This window comes from Anomaloglossus baeobatrachus, chromosome 2 (assembly GCF_048569485.1).
Source record: "Anomaloglossus baeobatrachus isolate aAnoBae1 chromosome 2, aAnoBae1.hap1, whole genome shotgun sequence".
NCBI classification, from domain to species: Eukaryota; Metazoa; Chordata; class Amphibia; order Anura; family Aromobatidae; genus Anomaloglossus; species Anomaloglossus baeobatrachus.
The window spans coordinates 343,310,029-343,337,540 of NC_134354.1; the positions used below are offsets into that span (position 1 = coordinate 343,310,029).

General features: G+C 39.7%; 8 non-coding genes across 8 annotated transcripts; all 8 read left to right on the forward strand.

Annotated features, from left to right (window-relative positions):
• The first annotated feature begins 12,692 nt into the window (after window positions 1-12,692).
• Window positions 12,693-12,765, forward strand: TRNAV-CAC (transfer RNA valine (anticodon CAC)). Its single transcript has one exon. It is a non-coding gene; the product is annotated as a tRNA-Val (tRNA).
• Window positions 12,766-13,429: 664 nt separating this feature from the next.
• Window positions 13,430-13,502, forward strand: TRNAV-AAC (transfer RNA valine (anticodon AAC)). The gene has a single exon. It is a non-coding gene; the product is annotated as a tRNA-Val (tRNA).
• A 1,133-nt stretch (window positions 13,503-14,635) lies between these two features.
• On the forward strand, window positions 14,636-14,708 carry TRNAV-CAC (transfer RNA valine (anticodon CAC)). The gene has a single exon. It is a non-coding gene; the product is annotated as a tRNA-Val (tRNA).
• A 1,721-nt stretch (window positions 14,709-16,429) lies between these two features.
• On the forward strand, window positions 16,430-16,502 carry TRNAV-CAC (transfer RNA valine (anticodon CAC)). Its single transcript has one exon. It is a non-coding gene; the product is annotated as a tRNA-Val (tRNA).
• Window positions 16,503-18,223: 1,721 nt separating this feature from the next.
• Window positions 18,224-18,296, forward strand: TRNAV-CAC (transfer RNA valine (anticodon CAC)). Its single transcript has one exon. It is a non-coding gene; the product is annotated as a tRNA-Val (tRNA).
• Window positions 18,297-19,795: 1,499 nt separating this feature from the next.
• On the forward strand, window positions 19,796-19,868 carry TRNAV-AAC (transfer RNA valine (anticodon AAC)). Its single transcript has one exon. It is a non-coding gene; the product is annotated as a tRNA-Val (tRNA).
• A 4,968-nt stretch (window positions 19,869-24,836) lies between these two features.
• Window positions 24,837-24,909, forward strand: TRNAV-CAC (transfer RNA valine (anticodon CAC)). Its single transcript has one exon. It is a non-coding gene; the product is annotated as a tRNA-Val (tRNA).
• Window positions 24,910-27,120: 2,211 nt separating this feature from the next.
• TRNAV-CAC (transfer RNA valine (anticodon CAC)) lies at window positions 27,121-27,193 on the forward strand. The gene has a single exon. It is a non-coding gene; the product is annotated as a tRNA-Val (tRNA).
• The last annotated feature ends 319 nt before the right edge of the window (window positions 27,194-27,512 follow it).

A 27,512-nucleotide genomic window follows, 5' to 3' on the forward strand; every position in this document is an offset into this window, starting at 1 on the left:
CAGAAGGAGGAGGCCAGTTGAGAATGGCGGAGACCTTCTTGGGATCCATCTGCAGTCCAGTATCAGAGATGATGTACCCCAGAAAGGGGAGAGAAGACTGCTCAAAGACACACTTCTCATACTTTGCGTACAGACGATTCTCTCTCAGTCTTTGTAGAACCAGCTGCACGTTTTCTCTGTGGGTTTGGAGGTCCGGAGAGAAGACAAGGATGTCATCTAGATACACTACCACACAGATGTAGAGAAGGTCCCGGAACACGTCGTTCACCAGTTCTTGAAAGACGGCAGGAGCGTTACACAGGCCGAAGGGCATCACGCAGTATTCATAATGTCCATCGCGCGTATTGAACGCGGTTTTCCATTCGTCACCAGAGCGGATGCGTACCAGATTGTAAGCACCCCGAAGATCCAGCTTGGTGAACACACGAGCTCCTCGAAGCCGGTCAAACAATTCGGGAATGAGCGGCAGAGGGTACTTGTTTTTTACGGTGATTTGATTCAAACCCCGGTAGTCTATGCATGGGCGTAAGTCGCCCTCTTTCTTCTTGACAAAGAAGAAACCTGCTCCAGCAGGAGAGGAGGATCTCCGAATGAACCCCCTTGCCAGGCTCTCTGAGATGTAAGCAGACATGGCCCTTGTCTCGGCTGGAGATAAAGGATATATCCGTCCTCGTGGTGGTGTTGTTCCTGGGAGCAGGTCGATGGCACAATCGTATGGACGATGTGGCGGCAGTACCTCGGATTCCTTTTTATCAAAGACATCTGCAAAGGACCAATAGGCCGAGGGCAGCCCCGGTAGGTTCTCTGGAACCGGAGGTCGTCGGATGGGTTGTATGGACTTTAGGCACCTCTCATGACATGAAGAGCCCCATCGGGTGATTTCGCCAGTGCCCCAGGTAACTGATGGTTCGTGTGTCCGCAACCATGGAAGTCCCAGCAGGATCTGGTGGGACATGTGTGGGAGGACGTAGAAAGCGATGTTCTCGGTGTGAAGGGCACCGATACGCAGTTCGACCGGCCTGGTGATCCAGGAGATGGTGTCAGAGAGGGGTCTCCCATCCACCGAGGCAATCACTAGGGGCTTGTCGAGTGGAATAACAGGCACCCGGTACTTGTCCACCGTGGCCTGCTGGATGAAATTGCCTGCTGCCCCGGAATCGAGGTAGGCATCAGCCGTGAACCGCGTCTCTCCCGTTGTCACTTGCACTGTCCATGTAACCGGGTCAGAGAGAGTCCCAGCACCTAGGGTGGCCTCTCCTACCAACCCTAGGCTTTGGAGTTTCCCGGCCTCTCTGGACAGGAGCGTAGCAGGTGTGTGCCCTCACCGCAGTAAAAGCAGAGACCCTTGGCGAGCCGCTCTGCTCGGCGTTGTTCAGACTGACGCACTCGGTCGATCTGCATGGGCTCGTAGACGGGAGCCCCAGCTGTCGATGACTGAAGTACGGAGGGTTTCCGCGGAGGAGAGGAATGCCGTACCGGACGTCTCTCACGGGACACTTCCTTGGATCGCTCCTGAAAGCGAATGTCCACTCGAGTCGCTAGGGCAATCAGGGCATCCAGGGTGGTCGGTACGTCACGACCCGCCAGCTCGTCTTTAATTCGCCCTGAGAGTCCTTCCCAGAAGGCGGCGGTTAGGGCCTCGTTGTTCCACCCGAGTTCTGAGGCCAGGGTGCGAAACCGGATCGCGTATTGACCCACCGTCAGAGTCCCCTGACGTAAATGCAAAAAACCCCGGCACACTCCAAGAATAAGAAGAAAATCTTGATTTTTGTGATATAAATTTTTATTTGACTTGTGTTAGAAAAGTCCGACGTTTCAACCTTAACTCAGGTTTTTATCAAGGACATTCTGGTAAATAAATCATAACAGAAAAGAAAAATATTAGTTTACACATTGTACAACAGCATTGTGTTCACATGATTACACTTCCATACATAATCCATTCAGTGAAAAAATATTTAACACGAAATCCGTGTATCTAGACAAAATATTTAAGTATGTCATGATCAGAGATCACAAGTTAAATATCATATTAAGAGAATTAAATGACCTAGTGTTATAAATCTCAATACATCAGTACATTTTCAAAAAAAGAAAAAAATAGAAAAATTGAAAAACAAATCAGAAGAGACATACTCCATAGAATGACAAAGAACAATATCATCATATCACCCACCTAAAATACAGTCACTAATTGAGATTATTTGCTAGGCAACGGATGTTGCATCAAAGTACAAGCAGCATATGAGGTGGTATACCTGAGAGACACAAAATAATGTCAGAAAACAAACAATTTCGTTCAATAAAGACAGAACATAGAAAAAATTTTTTTAGTCACAGAACACAGGGAGGTACGGGGACCAGGAGGGAACCTAGAAGCTCCCAAGGCACCAATTAAATATCTACCTTGCAGTACTGTATATTGGAGAAGAGGACAAAAAAAGTCCAGGAAGGATTAAATTGGCTCTTTATCTATCTGAATAGAAGAAAGCTATTCTCATAATCACATCATTAATATCAATAAATGTGGCTATAATAATTCAAAGCTCTCGCATATAATCTTTCCATTACCTTATATCAAGCTTTGAAGCTTTGAGGATGTAGATTTTAGCAAAAGGAAAGTATATGAGAGCGTTATGAGTGCTTGCTGAAACACTACCCAGGCTCATGCAGAGGTCTATGGGATAAATAGATGATCCATGTTACAAGGAACACTTCAAAAAAGTGCAGCTATAGTGAAGTGACATATTAACTTACTTCGATTGGATCAAGGTGAAGTGAGGGCGCTATGCCTATAGAGACTCTACTGGATAGTACAAAATTGCAATTACCTATTCCACCTAAGAAAAAATAATAAACAAATAGCTCAGGGAATAAGTATAACACCGGCTTTACCAGGGCCAAAATTTTCGGAAATCAGGGATACCAATACTAACATCCACTATTCAGTACCTTATATCAGGATGTGGGATGAGATATCCAACAAGGGGAAATAAGTAAAGGCGCTAAATATGCATACTGAGCCACTCCCCAGGCTCTTCAAGAGTCTGTCGGAATAGATTAGATAATACATGTTACAGGGATAACAAACAAAACAGGTGCAACATTAGTCGGATGGCACATTGACTTACTTTGATTAGAACAAAATGAGATGCAAGGTGCTCTGGCTGCAGAAAATATGATTAGAGCAATGCAAGGGTGCCACTACATGTTCCACCTAGGAATAACACAATTAAGTGATTCAAATAAAGAAATATCGCACTGGCATTTACCAAGCCCAAGACCAAACAGCTGATTACACAATCAACAAAAGCTGATACCAGTTCTCAGGACCGATAGGGGTCCATGTGACCAAACAGCCAATATAAAAGAGTCATGAGTCCTGGAGTTATAAACAGCAGACCAGAGCCTTTACATACCTTCAGTGGTGATTCAGGGTGTCTCATCTATGAGTGGGGAGTGCAGGCCTACATGTGCCGGACTTATTTATGCCGTGGCGGAGGGGAGCGTCCACTTCCCATTTCCTGGGAGTGGAACGCAGCGATCCGGGCGATGAGACGCAAACCGCGCATGCGCAGAGAGCGCCATCGTCAGGCGCATGCGCGGTGCGCGGCAGACCGACCGGATGCATAGAGAAAGGTGGGGGAGTGAAGAGTGCACATTTCCTGTTTCCGGAATATGGGACGCACTGCTCAGTGAGACGCACGCCGCGCATGCGCAATGCACACCATTGTGCAGCGCATGTGCGGTACACGGCAGACGGACCAGGAGCGAAGAAGTGATTGCCAGTGACTCAGTGATGACGATAGGTTAGCAGTCAATAGTGTCCTGTAGTGATGCTGGCAAGGAGTGTGTACGGTGACATTGCCAGTCATGGTGCCTGATACAGATTATTATTCAGGTGACAAGTGGAGCCTGGAAAAGAGAAAAAGACTTTTAAGTAAAAAGGTTAGGATAAAAAGGGGATTAATATAAAATTGCATGTAGATATTCACAAAGGTGCCTACAGGGAAAATAGGCAGGTATACTGAAAATCATGCAATTAAACACACAAAAGGACATAGATGGATATACATAAAATATATATAATATAGACTATGAGCATCACAGTGACCTATTATGAATCATGTTGGCCAATGCAATAAACCAAATTGTGGCATATGTGTGAGAAAAGGAGATTAAGGATGATGCAGGTCATTAAAAGATGCTCAATCAGTATGTTTCAAAGGAAACACAAGCTTACAGTATATGATCCAAAAAATGCTACAAAAACAAAAACAGGTCCGACCAGAAATCTAAATAGCGACCTCATACTCCCTGTTAAGACCACTAGGCTCTAGAGTCTTTAATGTATGAATCCAATACGCCTCTTTTTCTTTGAGGATGCGTATCCTGTTACCTCCCCTGCGCATAGGGGGCACATGCTCTATTATCTGATATTTCAGTTGGGCAACAGTGTGTCCTAATGTGATAAAATGATAGGGTACCGGGAGAAGGGTCTGTTTGCATCTTATCGTAGATTTGTGTTTACTGATTCTGTCTCGGATATGTTGGGTAGTTTCCCCAACATATCCGAGACCACAGGGACATTTTATTAGATACACGACGAAAGATGATTCACACGTAAAAAAACCTCTAATAGGGAACACCCGTCCTGACAATGGATGGGTAAATGTGTCACCTTTGGTCAAATTGTTGAATACAACATTGTCTCAATACATTAAAGACTCTAGAGCCTAGTGGTCTTAACAGGGAGTATGAGGTCGCTATTTAGATTTCTGGTCGGACCTGTTTTTGTTTTTGTAGCATTTTTTGGATCATATACTGTAAGCTTGTGTTTCCTTTGAAACATACTGATTGAGCATCTTTTAATGACCTGCATCATCCTTAATCTCCTTTTCTCACACATATGCCACAATTTGGTTTATTGCATTGGCCAACATGATTCATAATAGGTCACTGTGATGCTCATAGTCTATATTATATATATTTTATGTATATCCATCTATGTCCTTTTGTGTGTTTAATTGCATGATTTTCAGTATACCTGCCTATTTTCCCTGTAGGCACCTTTGTGAATATCTACATGCAATTTTATATTAATCCCCTTTTTATCCTAACCTTTTTACTTAAAAGTCTTTTTCTCTTTTCCAGGCTCCACTTGTCACCTGAATAATAATCTGTATCAGGCACCATGACTGGCAATGTCACCGTACACACTCCTTGCCAGCATCACTACAGGACACTATTGACTGCTAACCTATCGTCATCACTGAGTCACTGGCAATCACTTCTTCGCTCCTGGTCCGTCTGCCGTGTACCGCACATGCGCTGCACAATGGTGTGCATTGCGCATGCGCGGCGTGCGTCTCACTGAGCAGTGCGTCCCATATTCCGGAAACAGGAAATGTGCACTCTTCACTCCTCCACCTTTCTCTATGCATCCGGTCGGTCTGCCGCGCACCGCGCATGCGCCTGACGATGGCGCTCTCTGCGCATGCGCGGTTTGCGTCTCATCGCCCGGATCGCTGCGTTCCACTCCCAGGAAATGGGAAGTGGACGCTCCCCTCCGCCACGGCATAAATAAGTCCGGCACATGTAGGCCTGCACTCCCCACTCATAGATGAGACACCCTGAATCACCACTGAAGGTATGTAAAGGCTCTGGTCTGCTGTTTATAACTCCAGGACTCATGACTCTTTTATATTGGCTGTTTGGTCACATGGACCCCTATCGGTCCTGAGAACTGGTATCAGCTTTTGTTGATTGTGTAATCAGCTGTTTGGTCTTGGGCTTGGTAAATGCCAGTGCGATATTTCTTTATTTGAATCACTTAATTGTGTTATTCCTAGGTGGAACATGTAGTGGCACCCTTGCATTGCTCTAATCATATTTTCTGCAGCCAGAGCACCTTGCATCTCATTTTGTTCTAATCAAAGTAAGTCAATGTGCCATCCGACTAATGTTGCACCTGTTTTGTTTGTTATCCCTGTAACATGTATTATCTAATCTATTCCGACAGACTCTTGAAGAGCCTGGGGAGTGGCTCAGTATGCATATTTAGCGCCTTTACTTATTTCCCCTTGTTGGATATCTCATCCCACATCCTGATATAAGGTACTGAATAGTGGATGTTAGTATTGGTATCCCTGATTTCCGAAAATTTTGGCCCTGGTAAAGCCGGTGTTATACTTATTCCCTGAGCTATTTGTTTATTATTTTTTCTTAGGTGGAATAGGTAATTGCAATTTTGTACTATCCAGTAGAGTCTCTATAGGCATAGCGCCCTCACTTCACCTTGATCCAATCGAAGTAAGTTAATATGTCACTTCACTATAGCTGCACTTTTTTGAAGTGTTCCTTGTAACATGGATCATCTATTTATCCCATAGACCTCTGCATGAGCCTGGGTAGTGTTTCAGCAAGCACTCATAACGCTCTCATATACTTTCCTTTTGCTAAAATCTACATCCTCAAAGCTTCAAAGCTTGATATAAGGTAATGGAAAGATTATATGCGAGAGCTTTGAATTATTATAGCCACATTTATTGATATTAATGATGTGATTATGAGAATAGCTTTCTTCTATTCAGATAGATAAAGAGCCAATTTAATCCTTCCTGGACTTTTTTTGTCCTCTTCTCCAATATACAGTACTGCAAGGTAGATATTTAATTGGTGCCTTGGGAGCTTCTAGGTTCCCTCCTGGTCCCCGTACCTCCCTGTGTTCTGTGACTAAAAAAATTTTTTCTATGTTCTGTCTTTATTGAACGAAATTGTTTGTTTTCTGACATTATTTTGTGTCTCTCAGGTATACCACCTCATATGCTGCTTGTACTTTGATGCAACATCCGTTGCCTAGCAAATAATCTCAATTAGTGACTGTATTTTAGGTGGGTGATATGATGATATTGTTCTTTGTCATTCTATGGAGTATGTCTCTTCTGATTTGTTTTTCAATTTTTCTATTTTTTTCTTTTTTTGAAAATGTACTGATGTATTGAGATTTATAACACTAGGTCATTTAATTCTCTTAATATGATATTTAACTTGTGATCTCTGATCATGACATACTTAAATATTTTGTCTAGATACACGGATTTCGTGTTAAATATTTTTTCACTGAATGGATTATGTATGGAAGTGTAATCATGTGAACACAATGCTGTTGTACAATGTGTAAACTAATATTTTTCTTTTCTGTTATGATTTATTTACCAGAATGTCCTTGATAAAAACCTGAGTTAAGGTTGAAACGTCGGACTTTTCTAACACAAGTCAAATAAAAATTTATATCACAAAAATCAAGATTTTCTTCTTATTCTTGGAGTGTGCCGGGGTTTTTTGCATTTACTTGACTATTTTTTTCTCCGTGCACCCACCTGATAAAGTGAGCCAGGTTTATCTTACCTTTTTAGAGTCCCCTGACGTAACCGGAGAAGAGACGAAGCAGACGCGGAGGCGTGTCCGGGCTCATCAAAGGTACCACGGAATGCCTGCAGGAAGTCCTGGATGTTCGTGGTCACAGGATCCCCCTTCTCCCACAAGGGGTTCATCCACGCCAGTGCCTCACCCTCTAGATGGGACATGATGAAGGCGACCTTGGCTTAGTCGGAGGCAAACAAATGCGGCAGCTGCGTGAAATGGAGGGAGCATTGGTTTAAGAATCCCCTGCAGGTCTTGGGGTCTCCGGCGTACCGGGGTGGTGAAGCCAACCGAAGTCTGGTGGTATCTGAAGAAGTTGCCACAGGAGCTGGATCCGTGGATTGACTAGTGGAAGCCCGGGATGTTGAAGACGTAACGGCCGCTTGTAGCGTGTTCAGGTGGGCATCCACAGAAGACATGAACTGCAGCATGCGGGTATAAGTCTCACGCTGGCGTTGGAGTTCCTCCTGTACGGCTGCTAGTGCTGCAGCGGGATCCATGGCCTGATCTTACTGTCACGGCCAGGTGGACGGGCAGACCCAGGAGGTGGATCCACTGGGCCGAACTCCTAGATGGTAGTAAAGAGTCCGGTGGCTGGAACACTATAAACAGCAGAACAGTCCGTGCACACGAGTATAGCGGAGAAGTCCCTGGGACCACGGAGTCACGGGTGGTAGTCCGGGTGACGCAGCTCAGGTTCGGAAGCCGAGATGATGACTCCTAGCTTAGGAAACACGAAGATCAGGCCCCGCCCCCTTGGACAATAACCCCCTTTATACCCTGTACCTGTTTAGCCTCATTTCCTGTTAATGGACGCTGGCCCTTTAAGAAAGGGTCAGTGACCGCGCGCGCGCCCTAATGCGCATGCGCGCCGCCCGGGTGCCAGAAGCCAGGGAAGGAAGCTGAGAGGAGGACGCAGGGGAGCCGGCCAGAGCCTGGGAAGCCGTCGGGCGCCGGGATCGGGGACCAGGGGGCCTGGGAAGGACGGGCACCGGAGGCTGGAGAGCGGGGAGCGTGGCAGGTGAGCCGGGGAGCGGGGGTGAGGACCCGGGGAGCGGAACCGAGGACCCGGGAAGGGGAGCCGAGGACCCGGGGAGCGTGACAATATCTTTGCACTAGTGGGACTATACAGAAGTCCAATAGCCACGTTTAGGATGCCACTAGGTTCACTCAGTGTTTGCTAGTATAATGGCTTAGTAACAATGAGTTTGAGTGTGCAATGCAGGCAGAGGTGCTGCAAATATCTGTGCACTACTGGGACTATACAGAAGTCCAACAGCCACTTATATGATGCCACTAAGTTCACTCAGTGTTTGCTAGTATAATGGCTTAGTAACAATTACTTTGAGTGTGCAATGCAGGCAGACGTGCTGCAAATATCTTTGCACTAGTGGGACAATACAGAAGTCTAATAGCCACGTTTAGGATGCCACTAGGTTCACTAAGTGTTTGTTAGTATAATGGCTTAGTAACAATGAGTTTGAGTGTGCAATGCAGGCAGACGTGCTGCAAATATCTTTGCACTAGTGGGACTATACAGAAGTCCAATAGCCACGTTTAGGATGCCACTAGGTTCACTCAGTGTTTGCTAGTATAATGGCTTAGTAACAATGAATTTGAGTGTGCAATGCAGGCAGACGTGCTGCAAATATCTGTGCACTAGTGGGACTATACAGAAGTCCAATAGTCAACTTTAGGATGCCACTAATTTCACTCAGTGTTTGCTAGTATAATGGCTTAGTAACAATGAGTTTGAGTGTGCAATGCAGGCAGCAGTGCTGCAAATATCTTTGCACTAGTGGGACTATACAGAAGTCCAATAGCCACGTTTAGGATGCCACTAGGTTCACTCAGTGTTTGCTAGTATAATGGCTTAATAACAATGAGTTTGAGTGTGCAATGCAGGCAGACGTGCTGCAAATATCTTTGCACTAGTGGGACTATACAGAAGTCCAATAGCCACGTTTAGGATGCCACTAGGTTCACTCAGTGTTTGCTAGTATAATGGCTTAGTAACAATGAGTTTGAGTGTGAAATGCAGGCAGAGGTGCTGCAAATATCTGTGCACTACTGGGACTATACAGAAGTCCAATAGCCACGTTTAGGATGCCACTAAGTTCACTCAGTGTTTGCTAGTATAATAGCTTAGTAACAATGAGTTTGAGTGTGCAATGCAGGCAGACGTGCTGCAAATATCTTTGCACTAGTGGGACTATACAGAAGTCCAATAGCCACGTTTAGGATGCCACTAGGTTCACTCAGTGTTTGCTAGTATAATGGCTTAGTAACAATGAGTTTGAGTGTGCAATGCAGGCAGAGGTGCTGAAAATATCTGTGCACTACTGGGACTATACAGAAGTCCAATAGCCACGTTTAGGATGCCACTAGGTTCACTCAGTGTTTGCTAGTATAATGGCTTAGTAACAATGAGTTTGAGTGTGCAATGCAGGCAGAGGTGCTGCAAATGTCTGTGCACTAGTGGGACTATACAGAAGTCCAATAGCCACGTTTAGGATGCCACTAAGTTCACTCAGTGTTTGCTAGTATAATGGCTTAGTAACAATGAGTTGGAGTGTGCAAAGGGCAGGAGGGTACAGTGGCAGGGTTGTGGGTCTCTGGGTAGAGGAAAGAAAGCCTGCCTTTCTATCCCTCCTAATGGAGAAATGCAGCGAGGAAATCCCTGGCCTTAGCTATATAGATGCTGTCATCTTGTGTAGCTGTTAAACTCTGTTTTCAGGACCTGTCACCTATGGCTCTGACCCTGCCGGTATGAGCCCTTAAAAGGACTGATAGAAAGTGCTATCCCTATGCTGTCCAGCGCTGTGTATGGAGCGTAAACAGCTGTATCGGTGATAGGAGCTGCGCCAGTGATGTCTGACACCAAGGACGCAGAAGGCAGATAATAGCATGCTGGAGGAAAATGTCCGTTTTTATAATGCAGGGACATGTGACATGGACATCCTATCACACATGCCGTTGCTTCTCTGGCTAAAAGTCCACTTAGCTGTGTGTGTCTGGGATTGGCTGACATGCTGGCCCTCCCCACTACACGCGCGCGCTTAGGGAAGGAAGACAAGGAAAAAAAAAAAATGGCGATCGCCATTATCCATACAGCAGTGATCTGAACGCGCTGTTCCCGCACACTATACACTGAAATGTCATAATAGTGTGAGTCACAGAGTGACTTACACTATTACAGCGGAAAGCCAGCTAGGAATTAGCTGTATTTTTTGCTGCTAGAACCGTTCTCTAATGTATCTAGAACTATCAAGCTTTTACCAAAAAGCTCGAGTTCTAGATCGATCTAGAAAAGCCCCCAAAATCACTCGAGCTGCGAACTGGAGAACCATGAACCACGAACCACGAACCGCGCTCAACTCTAGTCAAAACTCGTCTCTAGTTTTTATTACTGTGCAGGATTTCACAGGTTTTCTAGTGTGGTTGTCATCAAGTCTGCTTCACATGCAGTAAGTTCTGGGTTCAATTCCCAATGAAACCAACCTGTTTTCGGTGTTGAAGTAATTTCCTATCAACCTGTAAGAAATGAAATTCTTGGTTTTGTTGCCAAATGACAATACATTTTGGCTTCCATCACAAAGAGAACTACGAATTTGGGTTTCTTTTTTATTGACCTTTTTAGCAGAAAACATAATCTCATATTATAAAAATCCTGTTTGTTTCAAAATATATAGTTCCCATAAATACAAAAGCAAACGACTAAACTGTGTAGAAAAAAGTAAGACATTCAATGTAAACTTGAATTTAAGCAATACCCCTTTGTAGGAATAAAACTGGTAAAATATGTAATAAAAATTGTAAATGTTTCATTAATAAAAATACTTTCATTCAGCAATAAAAAGGCACCGTCAGTCACAATTCTGCTCTGCTTGCCAATACACAATAACTCTTCATCAGGTTTCATAGTGTAGAGGTCATCACGTCTGCTGTCTTGGCTTTGTTGTCGAATAACAGGATGTTTTGGCTTCCATCACCAACAGAACTTTGAATTTTTTTTTTTTCCCCTGGCGGTCAAAATAGTCTCCAATTTCCATTGCTTTGCAGGATTTCACAGGTTTAACAGTATAGTGGTCATCACGTCTGCTTAACATGCAGAAGGTCTTGGGTTCAATCCCCAGTGAAACCAATCTGTTCTTGGTGTTGAAATAATACCCTATGCAACTACAATATATGAAGTTCTTGGCATTGTTGCCGAATGACGGCTTCCATCACTAATAGTACTACGAATTATTTTTTTTTTCCCCTGGTGGTCAAAACTCGTCTCTAATAGCTATTAATTTGCAGGATTTCACAGGTTTCAAAGTGTAGTAGTCATCACGTCTGCTTAACACTGGTTCAATCCCCAGTAAAAGCAATCTGTTCTTGGTGTTGAAATAATACCCTATCAAACTACAATATATGAAGTTCTTGGCTTTGTTGTCGAATGATGGTATGCTTTGGCTTCCATCACCAACAGAACTAAGAATTTTTTTTTTTTCCCCTGGAGGTCAAAACTCATCTCTAATTGCCATTACTTTGCAGGAATCACAGGTTTTAAAGTGTGGTGGTCATCAAGTCTGCTTTATATGCAGAACGTTCTGGCTTCAATACCCAGTGAAACCAATCTGTTTTCGGTGTTGAAGTAATTTCCTATCAACCTGTAAAGTATGAAATTCTTGGTTTCGTTGCCAAATGACAATACATTTTGGCTTCTATCACAAGGAGAACTACGATTTTGGGTTTCTTTTTTATTGAACATTTTAGCAGAAAACATAATCCCATATTATAACAATCCTGTTTGTTTCAAAATTTATTGTTCCCATAAATACAAAAGCAAACGATTAAACTGTGTAGAAAAAAGTAACACATTCAATGTAAACTTCAATTTAAGCAATATCCCTTTGTAGGAATAAAACTGGTAAAATATGTAATAAAAATTGTAAATGTTTCATTACCAAAAACACTTTTCTTCAGCAATAAAAAGGCCCCGTCAGTTACAATTCTCCTCTGCTTGCCAATACACAGTAACTTTCCAGAAGATTTCATAGTGTAGTAGTCATCACGTCTGCTTCACACTGGGTCAATCCCCAGTAAAAGCAATCTGTTCTTGGTGTTGAAATAATAACCTATCAAACTACAATATATGAAGATTTTGGCTTTGTTGCCGAATAATAGGATGTTTTGGCTTCCATCACCAACAGAACTAATAATTTTTTTCCCCTGGCGGTCAAAACTCGTTTTCAATTGCCATTGCTTTGCAGGATTTCACAGGTTTCATAGTGTAGTGGTCATCACGTCTGCTTCACACGCAGAAGGTCCTGGGTTCAATCCCCAGTGAAACCAATCTGTTTTCGCTGTTGAAGTAATTTGCTATCAACCTGTAATATATAAAATTCTTGGTTTCGTTGCCAAATGACAATACATTTTGGCTTCCATCACAAAGAGAACTACTATTTTGGGTTTCTTTTTTATTGTCCATTTTAGCAGAAAACATAATCCCATATTATAAAAATCCTGTTTGTTTAAAAATATATAGTTCCCATAAATACAAAAGCAAACGACTAAACTGTGTAGAAAAAAGTAACACATTCAATGTAAACTTCAATTTAAGCAATATCCCTTTGTAGGAATAAAACTGGTAAAATATGTAATAAAAATTGTAAATGTTTCATTACCAAAAATACTTTCCGTCAGCAATAAAAAGGCCCTGTCAGTCACAATTCTGCTCTGCTAGCCAATACACAGTAACTTTTCATCAGGTTTCATAGTGTAGTGGTCATCACGTCTGCTTAACACGCAGAAGGTCCTGGGTTCAATCCCCAGTGAAACGAATCTGTTCTTGGTGTTGAAATAATACCCTATCCAACTACAATATATGAAGTTCTTGGCATTGTTGTCGAATAACAGGATGTTTTGGCTTCCATCACCATCAGAACTTTGAATTTTTTTTTTTTTTCCCTGGCGGTCAAAATCGTCTCCAATTGCCATTGCTTTGCAGGATTTCACAGGTTTCATAGTGTAGTGGTCATCACGTCTGCTTAACACGCAGAAGGTCCTGGGTTCAATCCCCAGTGAAACCAATCTGTTCTTGGCGTTGAAATAATACCCTATGCAACTACAATATATGAAGTTCTTGGCATTGTTGCCGAGTGACGGGATGTTCTGGCTTCCATCAACAATAGAACTACGAATTAGTTTTTTTTTTCCTGGTGGTCAAAACTCGTCTCTAATTGCCATTACTTTGCAGGATTTCACAGGTTTCAAAGTGTAGTGGTCATCACGTCTGCTTAACACGCAGAAGGTCCTGGGTTCAATCCCCAGTGAAACCAGTCTCTTCTTGGTGTTAAAATAATACCCTATCCAACAGCAATACATGAAGTTCTTTGCTTTGTTGCCGAATGACGGGATGTTTTAGCTTCCATAACCAACAGAACTACGAATTTTTTTTTTTTCCTGGCAGTCAAATTTCGTCTCTAATTGCCATTACTTTGCAGGAATCACAGGTTTTAAAGTGTGGTGGTCATCAAGTCTGCTTCATATGCAGAACGTTCTGGGTTCAATACCCAGTGAAACCAATCTGTTTTCGGTGTTGAAGTAATTTCCTATCAACCTGTAAAGTATGAAATTCTTGGTTTCGTTGCCAAATGACAATACATTTTGGCTTCTATCACAAGGAGAACTACGATTTTGGGTTTCTTTTTTATTGAACATTTTAGCAGAAAACATAATCCCATATTATAACAATCCTGTTTGTTTCAAAATTTATAGTTCCCATAAATACAAAAGCAAACGATTAAACTGTGTAGAAAAAAGTAACACATTCAATGTAAACTTCAATTTAAGCAATATCCCTTTGTAGGAATAAAACTGGTAAAATATGTAATAAAAATTGTAAATGTTTCATTACCAAAAACACTTTTCTTCAGCAATAAAAAGGCCCCATCAGTTACAATTCTGCTCTGCTTGCCAATACACAGTAACTTTCCAGAAGGTTTCATAGTGTAGTAGTCATCACGTCTGCTTCAATCCCCAGTAAAAGCAATCTGTTCTTGGTGTTGAAATAATACCCTATCAAACTACAATATATGAAGTTCTTGGCTTTGTTGCCGAATGATGGGATGTTTTGGCTTCCATCACCAACAGAACTAATAATTTTTTTTCCCCTGGCTTTCAAAACTCGTTTTCAATTGCCATTGCTTTGCAGGATTTCACAGGTTTCATAGTGTAGTGGTCATCACGTCTGCTTCACACGCAGAAGGTCCTGGGTTCAATCCCCAGTGAAACCAATCTGTTTTCGCTGTTGAAGTAATTTGCTATCAACAGGATTTCACAGGTTTTATAGTGTAGTGGTCATCACGTCTGCTTAACACGCAGAAGGTCCTGGGTTTAATCCCCAGTAAAAACCAGTCTGTTCTTGGTGTTTAAATAATACCCTATCCAACTGCAATACATGAAGTTCTTGGCTTTGTTGCCGAATGACGGGATGTTTTAGCTTCCATAACCAACAGAACTACGAATTTTTTTTTTTCCTGGCAGTCAAATTTTGTCTCTAATTGCCATTACTTTGCAGGAATCACCGGTTTTAAAGTGTGGTGGTCATCAAGTTTGCTTCATATGCAGAACGTTCTGGGTTCAATTCCCAGTGAAACCAATCTGTTTTCGGTGTTATAGTAATTTCCTATTAACCTGTAAAGTATGAAATTCTTGGTTTCGTTGCCAAATGACAATACATTTTGGCTTCTATCACAAGGAGAACTACGATTTTGGGTTTCTTTTTTATTGAACATTTTAGCAGAAAACATAATCCCATATTATAACAATCCTGTTTGTTTCAAAATTTATAGTTCCCATAAATACAAAAGCAAACGATTAAACTGTGTAGAAAAAAGTAACACATTCAATGTAAACTTCAATTTAAGCAATATCCCTTTGTAGGAATAAAACTGGTAAAATATGTAATAAAAATTGTAAATGTTTCATTACCAAAAACACTTTTCTTCAGCAATAAAAAGGCCCCATCAGTTACAATTCTGCTCTGCTTGCCAATACACAGTAACTTTCCAGAAGGTTTCATAGTGTAGTAGTCATCACGTCTGCTTAACACTGGTTCAATCCCCAGTAAAAGCAATCTGTTCTTGGTGTTGAAATAATACCCTATCAAACTACAATATATGAAGTTCTTGGCTTTGTTGCCGAATGATGGGATGTTTTGGCTTCCATCACCAACAGAACTAATAATTTTTTTCCCCTGGCGGTCAAAACTCGTTTTCAATTGCCATTGCTTTGCAGGATTTCACAGGTTTCATAGTGTAGTGGTCATCACGTCTGCTTCACACGCAAAAGGTCCTGGCTTCAATTACCAGTGAAACCAATCTGTTTTCGCTGTTGAAGTAATATGCTATCAACCAGTAATATATAAAATTCTTGGTTTTGTTGCCAAATGACAATACATTTTGGCTTCCATCACAAAGAGAACTACTATTTGGGTTTCTTTTTTATTGTCCATTTTAGCAGAAAACATAATCCCATATTATAACAATCCTGTTTGTTTCAAAATTTATAGTTCCCATAAATACAAAAGCAAACGATTAAACTGTGTAGAAAAAAGTAACACATTCAATGTAATCTTTAATTTAAGCAATATCCCTTTGTAGGAATAAAACTGGTAAAATATGTAATAAAAATTGTAAATGTTTCATTACCAAAAACACTTTTCTTCAGCAATAAAAAGGCCCCATCAGTTACAATTCTGCTCTGCTTGCCAATACACAGTAACTTTCCAGAAGGTTTCATAGTGTAGTAGTCATCACGTCTGCTTCAATCCCCAGTAAAAGCAATCTGTTCTTGGTGTTGAAATAATACCCTATCAAACTACAATATATGAAGTTCTTGGCTTTGTTGCCGAATGATGGGATGTTTTGGCTTCCATCACCAACAGAACTAATAATTTTTTTCCCCTGGCTGTCAAAACTCGTTTTCAATTGCCATTGCTTTGCAGTATTTCACAGGTTTCATAGTGTAGTGGTCATCACGTCTGCTTCACACGCAGAAGGTCCTGGGTTCAATCCCCAGTGAAACCAATCTGTTTTCGCTGTTGAAGTAATTTGCTATCAACAGGATTTCACAGGTTTTATAGTGTAGTGGTCATCACGTCTGCTTAACACGCAGAAGGTCCTGGGTTTAATCCCCAGTAAACACCAGTCTGTTCTTGGTGTTTAAATAATACCCTATCCAACTGCAATACATGAAGTTCTTGGCTTTGTTGCCGAATGACGGGATGTTTTAGCTTCCATAACCAACAGAACTACGAATTTTTTTTTTTCCTGGCAGTCAAATTTCGTCTCTAATTGCCATTACTTTACAGGAATCACCGATTTTAAAGTGTGGTGGTCATCAAGTTTGCTTCATATGCAGAACGTTCTGGGTTCAATTCCCAGTGAAACCAATCTGTTTTCGGTGTTATAGTAATTTCCTATTAACCTGTAAAGTATGAAATTCTTGGTTTCGTTGCCAAATGACAATACATTTTGGCTTCTATCACAAGGAGAACTACGATTTTGGGTTTCTTTTTTATTGAACATTTTAGCAGAAAACATAATCCCATATTATAACAATCCTGTTTGTTTCAAAATTTATAGTTCCCATAAATACAAAAGCAAACGATTAAACTGTGTAGAAAAAAGTAACACATTCAATGTAAACTTCAATTTAAGCAATATCCCTTTGTAGGAATAAAACTGGTAAAATATGTAATAAAAATTGTAAATGTTTCATTACCAAAAACACTTTTCTTCAGCAATAAAAAGGCCCCATCAGTTACAATTCTGCTCTGCTTGCCAATACACAGTAACTTTCCAGAAGGTTTCATAGTGTAGTAGTCATCACGTCTGCTTAACACTGGTTCAATCCCCAGTAAAAGCAATCTGTTCTTGGTGTTGAAATAATACCCTATCAAACTACAATATATGAAGTTCTTGGCTTTGTTGCCGAATGATGGGATGTTTTGGCTTCCATCACCAACAGAACTAATAATTTTTTTCCCCTGGCGGTCAAAACTCGTTTTCAATTGCCATTGCTTTGCAGGATTTCACAGGTTTCATAGTGTAGTGGTCATCACGTCTGCTTCACACGCAAAAGGTCCTGGCTTCAATTACCAGTGAAACCAATCTGTTTTCGCTGTTGAAGTAATATGCTATCAACCAGTAATATATAAAATTCTTGGTTTTGTTGCCAAATGACAATACATTTTGGCTTCCATCACAAAGAGAACTACTATTTGGGTTTCTTTTTTATTGTCCATTTTAGCAGAAAACATAATCCCATATTATAACAATCCTGTTTGTTTCAAAATTTATAGTTCCCATAAATACAAAAGCAAACGATTAAACTGTGTAGAAAAAAGTAACACATTCAATGTAATCTTTAATTTAAGCAATATCCCTTTGTAGGAATAAAACTGGTAAAATATGTAATAAAAATTGTAAATGTTTCATTACCAAAAACACTTTTCTTCAGCAATAAAAAGGCCCCATCAGTTACAATTCTGCTCTGCTTGCCAATACACAGTAACTTTCCAGAAGGTTTCATAGTGTAGTAGTCATCACGTCTGCTTCAATCCCCAGTAAAAGCAATCTGTTCTTGGTGTTGAAATAATACCCTATCAAACTACAATATATGAAGTTCTTGGCTTTGTTGCCGAATGATGGGATGTTTTGGCTTCCATCACCAACAGAACTAATAATTTTTTTCCCCTGGCTGTCAAAACTCGTTTTCAATTGCCATTGCTTTGCAGTATTTCACAGGTTTCATAGTGTAGTGGTCATCACGTCTGCTTCACACGCAGAAGGTCCTGGGTTCAATCCCCAGTGAAACCAATCTGTTTTCGCTGTTGAAGTAATTTGCTATCAACAGGATTTCACAGGTTTTATAGTGTAGTGGTCATCACGTCTGCTTAACACGCAGAAGGTCCTGGGTTTAATCCCCAGTAAACACCAGTCTGTTCTTGGTGTTTAAATAATACCCTATCCAACTGCAATACATGAAGTTCTTGGCTTTGTTGCCGAATGACGGGATGTTTTAGCTTCCATAACCAACAGAACTACGAATTTTTTTTTTTCCTGGCAGTCAAATTTCGTCTCTAATTGCCATTACTTTACAGGAATCACCGATTTTAAAGTGTGGTGGTCATCAAGTTTGCTTCATATGCAGAACGTTCTGGGTTCAATACCCAGTGAAACCAATCTGTTTTCGGTGTTATAGTAATTTCCTATTAACCTGTAAAGTATGAAATTCTTGGTTTCGTTGCCAAATGACAATACATTTTGGCTTCTATCACAAGGAGAACTACGATTTTGGGTTTCTTTTTTATTGAACATTTTAGCAGAAAACATAATCCCATATTATAACAATCCTGTTTGTTTCAAAATTTATAGTTCCCATAAATACAAAAGCAAACGATTAAACTGTGTAGAAAAAAGTAACACATTCAATGTAAACTTCAATTTAAGCAATATCCCTTTGTAGGAATAAAACTGGTAAAATATGTAATAAAAATTGTAAATGTTTCATTACCAAAAACACTTTTCTTCAGCAATAAAAAGGCCCCATCAGTTACAATTCTGCTCTGCTTGCCAATACACAGTAACTTTCCAGAAGGTTTCATAGTGTAGTAGTCATCACGCCTGCTTAACACTGGTTCAATCCCCAATAAAAGCAATCTGTTCTTGGTGTTGAAATAATACCCTATCAAACTACAATATATGAAGTTCTTGGCTTTGTTGCCCAATGATGGGATGTTTTGGCTTCCATCACCAACAGAACTAATAATTTTTTTCCCCTGGCGGTAAAAACTCGTTTTCAATTGCCATTGCTTTGCAGGATTTCACAGGTTTCATAGTGTAGTGGTCATCATGTCTGCTTCACACGCAAAAGGTCCTGGGTTCAATTACCAGTGAAACCAATCTGTTTTCGCTGTTGAAGTAATATGCTATCAACCTGTAATACATAAAATTCTTGGTTTTGTTGCCAAATGACAATACATTTTGGCTTCCATCACAAAGAGAACTACTATTTGGGTTTCTTTTTTATTGTCCATTTTAGCAGAAAACATAATCCCATATTATAAAAATCCTGTTTGTTTAAAAATATATAGTTCCCATAAATACAAAAGCAAACGACTAAACTGTGTAGAAAAAAGTAACACATTCAATGTAAACTTCAATTTAAGCAATATCCCTTTGTAGGAATAAAACTGGTAAAATATGTAATAAAAATTGTAAATGTTTCATTACCAAAAATACTTTCCTTCAGCAATAAAAAGGCCCCGTCAGTCACAATTCTGCTCTGCTAGCCAATACACAGTAACTTTTCATCAGGTTTCATAGTGTAGTGGTCATCACGTCTGCTTAACACGCAGAAGGTCCTGGGTTCAATCCCCAGTGAAACCAATCTCTTCTTGGTTTTTAAATAATACCCTATCCAACTACAATATATGAATTTCTTGACTTTGTTGCCGATCAACAGGATGTTTTGTCTTCCATCACCAACAGAACTTTGAATTTTTTTTTTTCCTGGCAGTCAAAACTCGTCTCTAATTGCCATTACTTTGCAGGATTTCACAGGTTTTAAAGTGTGGTGGTCATCAAGTCTGCTTCATATGCTGAACGTTCTGGATTCAATACCCAGTTAATCCAATCTGTTTTCGGTGTTGAAGTAATTTCCTATCAACCTATAAAATATGAAATTCTTGGTTTCGTTGCCAAATGACAATACATTTTGGCTTCTATCACAAGAAGAACTACGATTTTGGGTTTCTTTTTTATTGAACATTTTAGCAGAAAACATAATCCCATATTATAAAAAAACCTGTTTGTTTTAAAATATATGGTTCCCATAAATACAAAAGCAAACGACTAAACTATGTAGAAAAAAGTAACACATTCAATGTAAACTTCAATTTAAGCAATATCCCTTTGTAAGAATAAAACTCGTAAAATATGTAATAAAAATTGGAAATGTTTCATTACCAAAAATACTTTCCTTCAGCAATAAAAAGGCCCTGTCAGTCACAATTCTGCTCTGCTAGCCAACACACAGTAACTTTTCATCAGGATTCATAGTGTAGTGGTCATCATGTCTGCTTAACATGTAGGAGGTCCTTGGTTTAATCCCCAGTAAAACCATTCTGTTCTTGGTGTTGAAATAATACCCTATCCAACTGCAATACATGAAGTTCTTAGCTTTGTTGCCGAATGACGGGATGTTTTAGCTTCCATAACCAACAGAACTACAAATTTTTTTTTTTCCTGGCAGTCAGATTTCGTCTCTAATTGCCATTACTTTGCAGGAATCACAGGTTTTAAAGTGTGGTGGTCATCAAGTCTGCTTCATATGCAGAACGTTCTGGGTTCAATACCCAGTGAAACCAATCTGTTTTCGGTGTTGAAGTAATTTCCTATCAACCTGTAAAGTATGAAATTCTTGGTTTCGTTGCCAAATGACAATACATTTTGGCTCCTATCACAAGGAGAACTACGATTTTGGGTTTCTTTTTTATTGAACATTTTAGCAGAAAACTTAATCCCATATTATAAAAATCCTGTTTGTTTCAAAATTTATAGTTCCCATAAATACAAAAGCAAACGATTAAACTGTGTAGAAAAAAGTAACACATTCAATGTAAACTTGAATTTAAGCAATATCCCTTTGTAGGAATAAAACTGGTAAAATATGTAATAAAAATTGTAAATGTTTCATTACCAAAAACACTTTTCTTCAGCAATAAAAAGGCCCCATCAGTTACAAGTCTGCTCTGCTTGCCAATACACAGTAACTTTCCAGAAGGTTTCATAGTGTAGTAGTCATCACATCTGCTTAACACTGGTTCAATCCCCAGTAAAAGCAATCTGTTCTTGGTGTTGAAATAATACCCTATCAAACTACAATATATGAGGTTCTTGGCTTTGTTGCCGAATGATGGGATGTTTTGGCTTCCATCACCAACAGAACTAATAATTTTTTTCCCCTGGCGGTCAAAACTCGTTTTCAATTGCCATTGCTTTGCAGGATTTCACAGGTTTCATAGTGTAGTGGTCATCACGTCTGCTTCACACGCAGAAGGTCTTGGGTTCAATCCCCAGTGAAACCAATCCGTTTTCGCTGTTGAAGTAATTTGCTATCAACAGGATTTCACAGGTTTCATAGTGTAGTGGTCATCACGTCTGCTTAACACGCAGAAGGTCCTGGGTTTAATCCCCAGTAAAACCAGTCTGTTCTTGGTGTTGAAATAATACCCTATCCAACTGCAATACATGAAGTTCTTGGCTTTGTTGCCGAATGACGGGATGTTTTAGCTTCCATAACCAACAGAACTACGAATTTTTTTTTTTCCTGGCAGTCAAATTTCGTCTCTAATTGCCATTACTTTGCAGGAATCACAGGTTTTAAAGTGTGGTGGTCATCAAGTCTGCTTCATATGCAGAACGTTCTGGGTTCAATACCCAGTGAAACCAATCTGTTTTCGGTGTTGAAGTAATTTCCTATCAACCTGTAAAGTATGAAATTCTTGGTTTCGTTGCCAAATGACAATACATTTTGGCTTCTATCACAAGGAGAACTACGATTTTGGGTTTCTTTTTTATTGAACATTTTAGCAGAAAACATAATCCCATATTATAACAATCCTGTTTGTTTCAAAATTTATAGTTCCCATAAATACAAAAGCAAACGATTAAACTGTGTAGAAAAAAGTAACACATTTAATGTAATCTTCAATTTAAGCAATATCCCTTTGTAGGAATAAAACTGGTAAAATATGTAATAAAAATTGTAAATGTTTCATTACCAAAAACACTTTTCTTCAGCAATAAAAAGGCCCCATCAGTTACAATTCTGCTCTGCTTGCCAATACACAGTAACTTTCCAGAAGGTTTCATAGTGTAGTAGTCATCACGTCTGCTTAACACTGGTTCAATCCCCAGTTAAAGCAATCTGTTCTTGGTGTTGAAATAATACCCTATCAAACTACAATATATGAAGTTCTTGGCTTTGTTGCCGAATGATGGGATGTTTTGGCTTCCATCACCAACAGAACTAATAATTTTTTTCCCCTGGCTGTCAAAACTCGTTTTCAATTGCCATTGCTTTGCAGGATTTCACAGGTTTCATAGTGTAGTGGTCATCACGTCTGCTTCACACGCAGAAGGTCCTGGGTTCAATCTTTTTTATTGAACATTTTAGCAGAAAACATAATCCCATATTATAACAATCCTGTTTGTTTCAAAATTTATAGTTCCCATAAATACAAAAGCAAACGATTAAACTGTGTAGAAAAAAGTAACCCATTCAATGTAATCTTCAATTTAAGCAATATCCCTTTGAAGGAATAAAACTGGTAAAATATGTAATAAAAATTGTAAATGTTTCATTACCAAAAACACTTTTCTTCAGCAATAAAAAGGCCCCATCAGTTACAAGTCTGCTCTGCTTGCCAATACACAGTAACTTTCCAGAAGGTTTCATAGTGTAGTAGTCATCACATCTGCTTAACACTGGTTCAATCCCCAGTAAAAGCAATCTGTTCTTGGTGTTGAAATAATACCCTATCAAACTACAATATATGAGGTTCTTGGCTTTGTTGCCGAATGATGGGATGTTTTGGCTTCCATCACCAACAGAACTAATAATTTTTTTCCCCTGGCGGTCAAAACTCGTTTTCAATTGCCATTGCTTTGCAGGATTTCACAGGTTTCATAGTGTAGTGGTCATCACGTCTGCTTCACACGCAGAAGGTCTTGGGTTCAATCCCCAGTGAAACCAATCCGTTTTTCGCTGTTGAAGTAATTTGCTATCAACAGGATTTCACAGGTTTCATAGTGTAGTGGTCATCACGTCTGCTTAACACGCAGAAGGTCCTGGGTTTAATCCCCAGTAAAACCAGTCTGTTCTTGGTGTTGAAATAATACCCTATCCAACTGCAATACATGAAGTTCTTGGCTTTGTTGCCGAATGACGGGATGTTTTAGCTTCCATAACCAACAGAACTACGAATTTTTTTTTTTCCTGGCAGTCAAATTTCGTCTCTAATTGCCATTACTTTGCAGGAATCACAGGTTTTAAAGTGTGGTGGTCATCAAGTCTGCTTCATATGCAGAACGTTCTGGGTTCAATACCCAGTGAAACCAATCTGTTTTCGGTGTTGAAGTAATTTCCTATCAACCTGTAAAGTATGAAATTCTTGGTTTCGTTGCCAAATGACAATACATTTTGGCTTCTATCACAAGGAGAACTACGATTTTGGGTTTCTTTTTTATTGAACATTTTAGCAGAAAACATAATCCCATATTATAACAATCCTGTTTGTTTCAAAATTTATAGTTCCCATAAATACAAAAGCAAACGATTAAACTGTGTAGAAAAAAGTAACACATTTAATGTAATCTTCAATTTAAGCAATATCCCTTTGTAGGAATAAAACTGGTAAAATATGTAATAAAAATTGTAAATGTTTCATTACCAAAAACACTTTTCTTCAGCAATAAAAAGGCCCCATCAGTTACAATTCTGCTCTGCTTGCCAATACACAGTAACTTTCCAGAAGGTTTCATAGTGTAGTAGTCATCACGTCTGCTTAACACTGGTTCAATCCCCAGTTAAAGCAATCTGTTCTTGGTGTTGAAATAATACCCTATCAAACTACAATATATGAAGTTCTTGGCTTTGTTGCCGAATGATGGGATGTTTTGGCTTCCATCACCAACAGAACTAATAATTTTTTTCCCCTGGCTGTCAAAACTCGTTTTCAATTGCCATTGCTTTGCAGGGTTTCACAGGTTTCATAGTGTAGTGGTCATCACGTCTGCTTCACACGCAGAAGGTCCTGGGTTCAATCTTTTTTATTGAACATTTTAGCAGAAAACATAATCCCATATTATAACAATCCTGTTTGTTTCAAAATTTATAGTTCCCATAAATACAAAAGCAAACGATTAAACTGTGTAGAAAAAAGTAACCCATTCAATGTAATCTTCAATTTAAGCAATATCCCTTTGTAGGAATAAAACTGGTAAAATATGTAATAAAAATTGTAAATGTTTCATTACCAAAAACACTTTTCTTCAGCAATAAAAAGGCCCCGTCAGTTACAATTCTGCTCTGCTTGCCAATACATAGTAACTTTCCAGAAGGTTTCATAGTGTAGTAGTCATCACGTCTGCTTAACACTGGTTCAATCCCCTGTAAAAGCAATCTGTTCTCGGTGTTGAAATAATACCCTATCAAACTACAATATATGAAGTTCTTGGCTTTGTTGCCGAATGATGGGATGTTTTGGCTTCCATCACCAACAGAACTAATAATTTTTTTCCCCTGGCGGTCAAAACTCGTTTTCAATTGCCATTGCTTTGCAGGATTTCACAGGTTTCATAGTGTAGTGGTCATCACGTCTGCTTCACACGCAGAAGGTCCTGGGTTCAATCCCCAGTGAAACCAATCCGTTTTCGCTGTTGAAGTAATTTGCTATCAACAGGATTTCACAGGTTTCATAGTGTAGTGGTCATCACGGCTGCTTAACACGCAGAAGGTCCTGGGTTTAATCCCCAGTAAAACCAGTCTGTTCTTGGTGTTGAAATAATACCCTATCCAACTGCAATATATGAAGTTCTTGGCTTTGTTGCAGAATGATGGGATGTTTTGGCTTCCATCACCAACAGAACTAAGAATTTTTTTTTTTTTCCCTGGCGGTCAAAACTCGTCTCCAATTGCCATTGCTTTGCAGGATTTCACAGGTTTCATAGTGTAGTGATCATCACGTCTGCTTAACACGCAGAAGGTCCTGGGTTCTATCCCCAGTGAAACCAGTCTCTTCTTGGTGTTGAAATTATACCCTATCCAACTGCAATACATGAAGTTCTTGGCTTTGTTGCAGAATGATGGGATGTTTTGGCTTCCATCACCAACAGAACTAAGAATTTTTTTCCCCTGGCTGTCAAAACTCGTTTTCAATTGCCATTGCTTTGCAGGATTTCACAGGTTTCATAGTGTAGTGGTCATCACGTCTGCTTCACATGCAGAAGGTCCTGGGTTCAATCTTTTTTATTGAACATTTTAGCAGAAAACATAATCCCATATTATAACAATCCTGTTTGTTTCAAAATTTATAGTTCCCATAAATACAAAAGCAAACAATTAAACTGTGTAGAAAAAAGTAACACATTCAATGTAATCTTCAATTTAAGCAATATCCCTTTGTAGGAATAAAACTGGTAAAATATGTAATAAAAATTGTAAATGTTTCATTACCAAAAACACTTTTCTTCAGCAATAAAAAGGCCCCGTCAGTTACAATTCTGCTCTGCTTGCCAATACATAGTAACTTTCCAGAAGGTTTCATAGTGTAGTAGTCATCACGTCTGCTTAACACTGGTTCAATCCCAAGTAAAAGCAATCTGTTCTCGGTGTTGAAATAATACCCTATCAAACTACAATATATGAAGTTCTTGGCTTTGTTGCCGAATGATGGGATGTTTTGGCTTCCATCACCAACAGAACTAATAATTTTTTTCCCCTGGCGGTCAAAACTCGTTTTCAATTGCCATTGCTTTGCAGGATTTCACAGGTTTCATAGTGTAGTGGTCATCACGTCTGCTTCACACACAGAAGGTCCTGGGTTCAATCGCCAGTGAAACCACTCTGTTTTCGCTGTTGAAGTAATTTGCTATCAACAGGATTTCACAGGTTTTATAGTGTAGTGGTCATCACGTCTGCTTAACACGCAGAAGGTCCTGGGTTTAATCCCCAGTAAAAACCAGTCTGTTCTTGGTGTTGAAATAATACCCTATCCAACTGCAATACATGAAGTTCTTGGCTTTGTTGCCAAATGACGGGATGTTTTAGCTTCCATAACCAACAGAACTACGAATTTTTGTTTTTTCCTGGCAGTCAAATTTCGTATCTAATTGCCATTACTTTGCAGGAATCACCGGTTTTAAAGTGTGGTGGTCATCAAGTTTGCTTCATATGCAGAACGTTCTGGGTTCAATACCCAGTTATACCAATCTGTTTTCGGTGTTATAGTAATTTCCTATTAACCTGTAAAGTATGAAATTCTTGGTTTCGTTGCCAAATGACAATACATTTTGGCTTCTATCACAAGGAGAACTACGATTTTGGGTTTCTTTTTTATTGAACATTTTAGCAGAAAACATAATCCCATATTATAACAATCCTGTTTGTTTCAAAATTTATAGTTCCCATAAATACAAAAGCAAACGATTAAACTGTGTAGAAAAAAGTAACACATTCAATGTAAACTTCAATTTAAGCAATATCCCTTTGTAGGAATAAAACTGGTAAAATATGTAATAAAAATTGTAAATGTTTCATTACCAAAAACACTTTTCTTCAGCAATAAAAAGGCCCCATCAGTTACAATTCTGCTCTGCTTGCCAATACACAGTAACTTTCCAGAAGGTTTCATAGTGTAGTAGTCATCACGTCTGCTTAACACTGGTTCAATCCCCAGTAAAAGCAATCTGTTCTTGGTGTTGGAATAATACCCTATCAAACTACAATATATGAAGTTCTTGGCTTTGTTGCCGAATGATGGGATGTTTTGGCTTCCATCACCAACAGAACTAATAATTTTTTTCCCCTGGCGGTCAAAACTCGTTTTCAATTGCCATTGCTTTGCAGGATTTCACAGGTTTCATAGTGTAGTGGTCATCACGTCTGCTTCACACGCAGAAGGTTCTGGGTTCAATCCCCAGTGAAACCAATCCGTTTTCACTGTTGAAGTAATTTGCTATCAACAGGATTTCACAGGTTTCATAGTGTAGTGGTCATCACATCTGCTTAACACGCAGAAGGTCCTGGGTTTAATCCCCAGTAAAACCAGTCTGTTCTTGGTGTTAAAATAATACCCTATCCAACTGCAATACATGAAGTTCTTGCCTTTGTTGCCGAATGACGGGATGTTTTAGCTTCCATAACCAACAGAACTACGAATTTTTTTTTTTTTCCTGGCAGTCAAATTTCGTCTCTAATTGCCATTACTTTGCAGGAATCACAGGTTTTAAAGTGTGGTGGTCATCAAG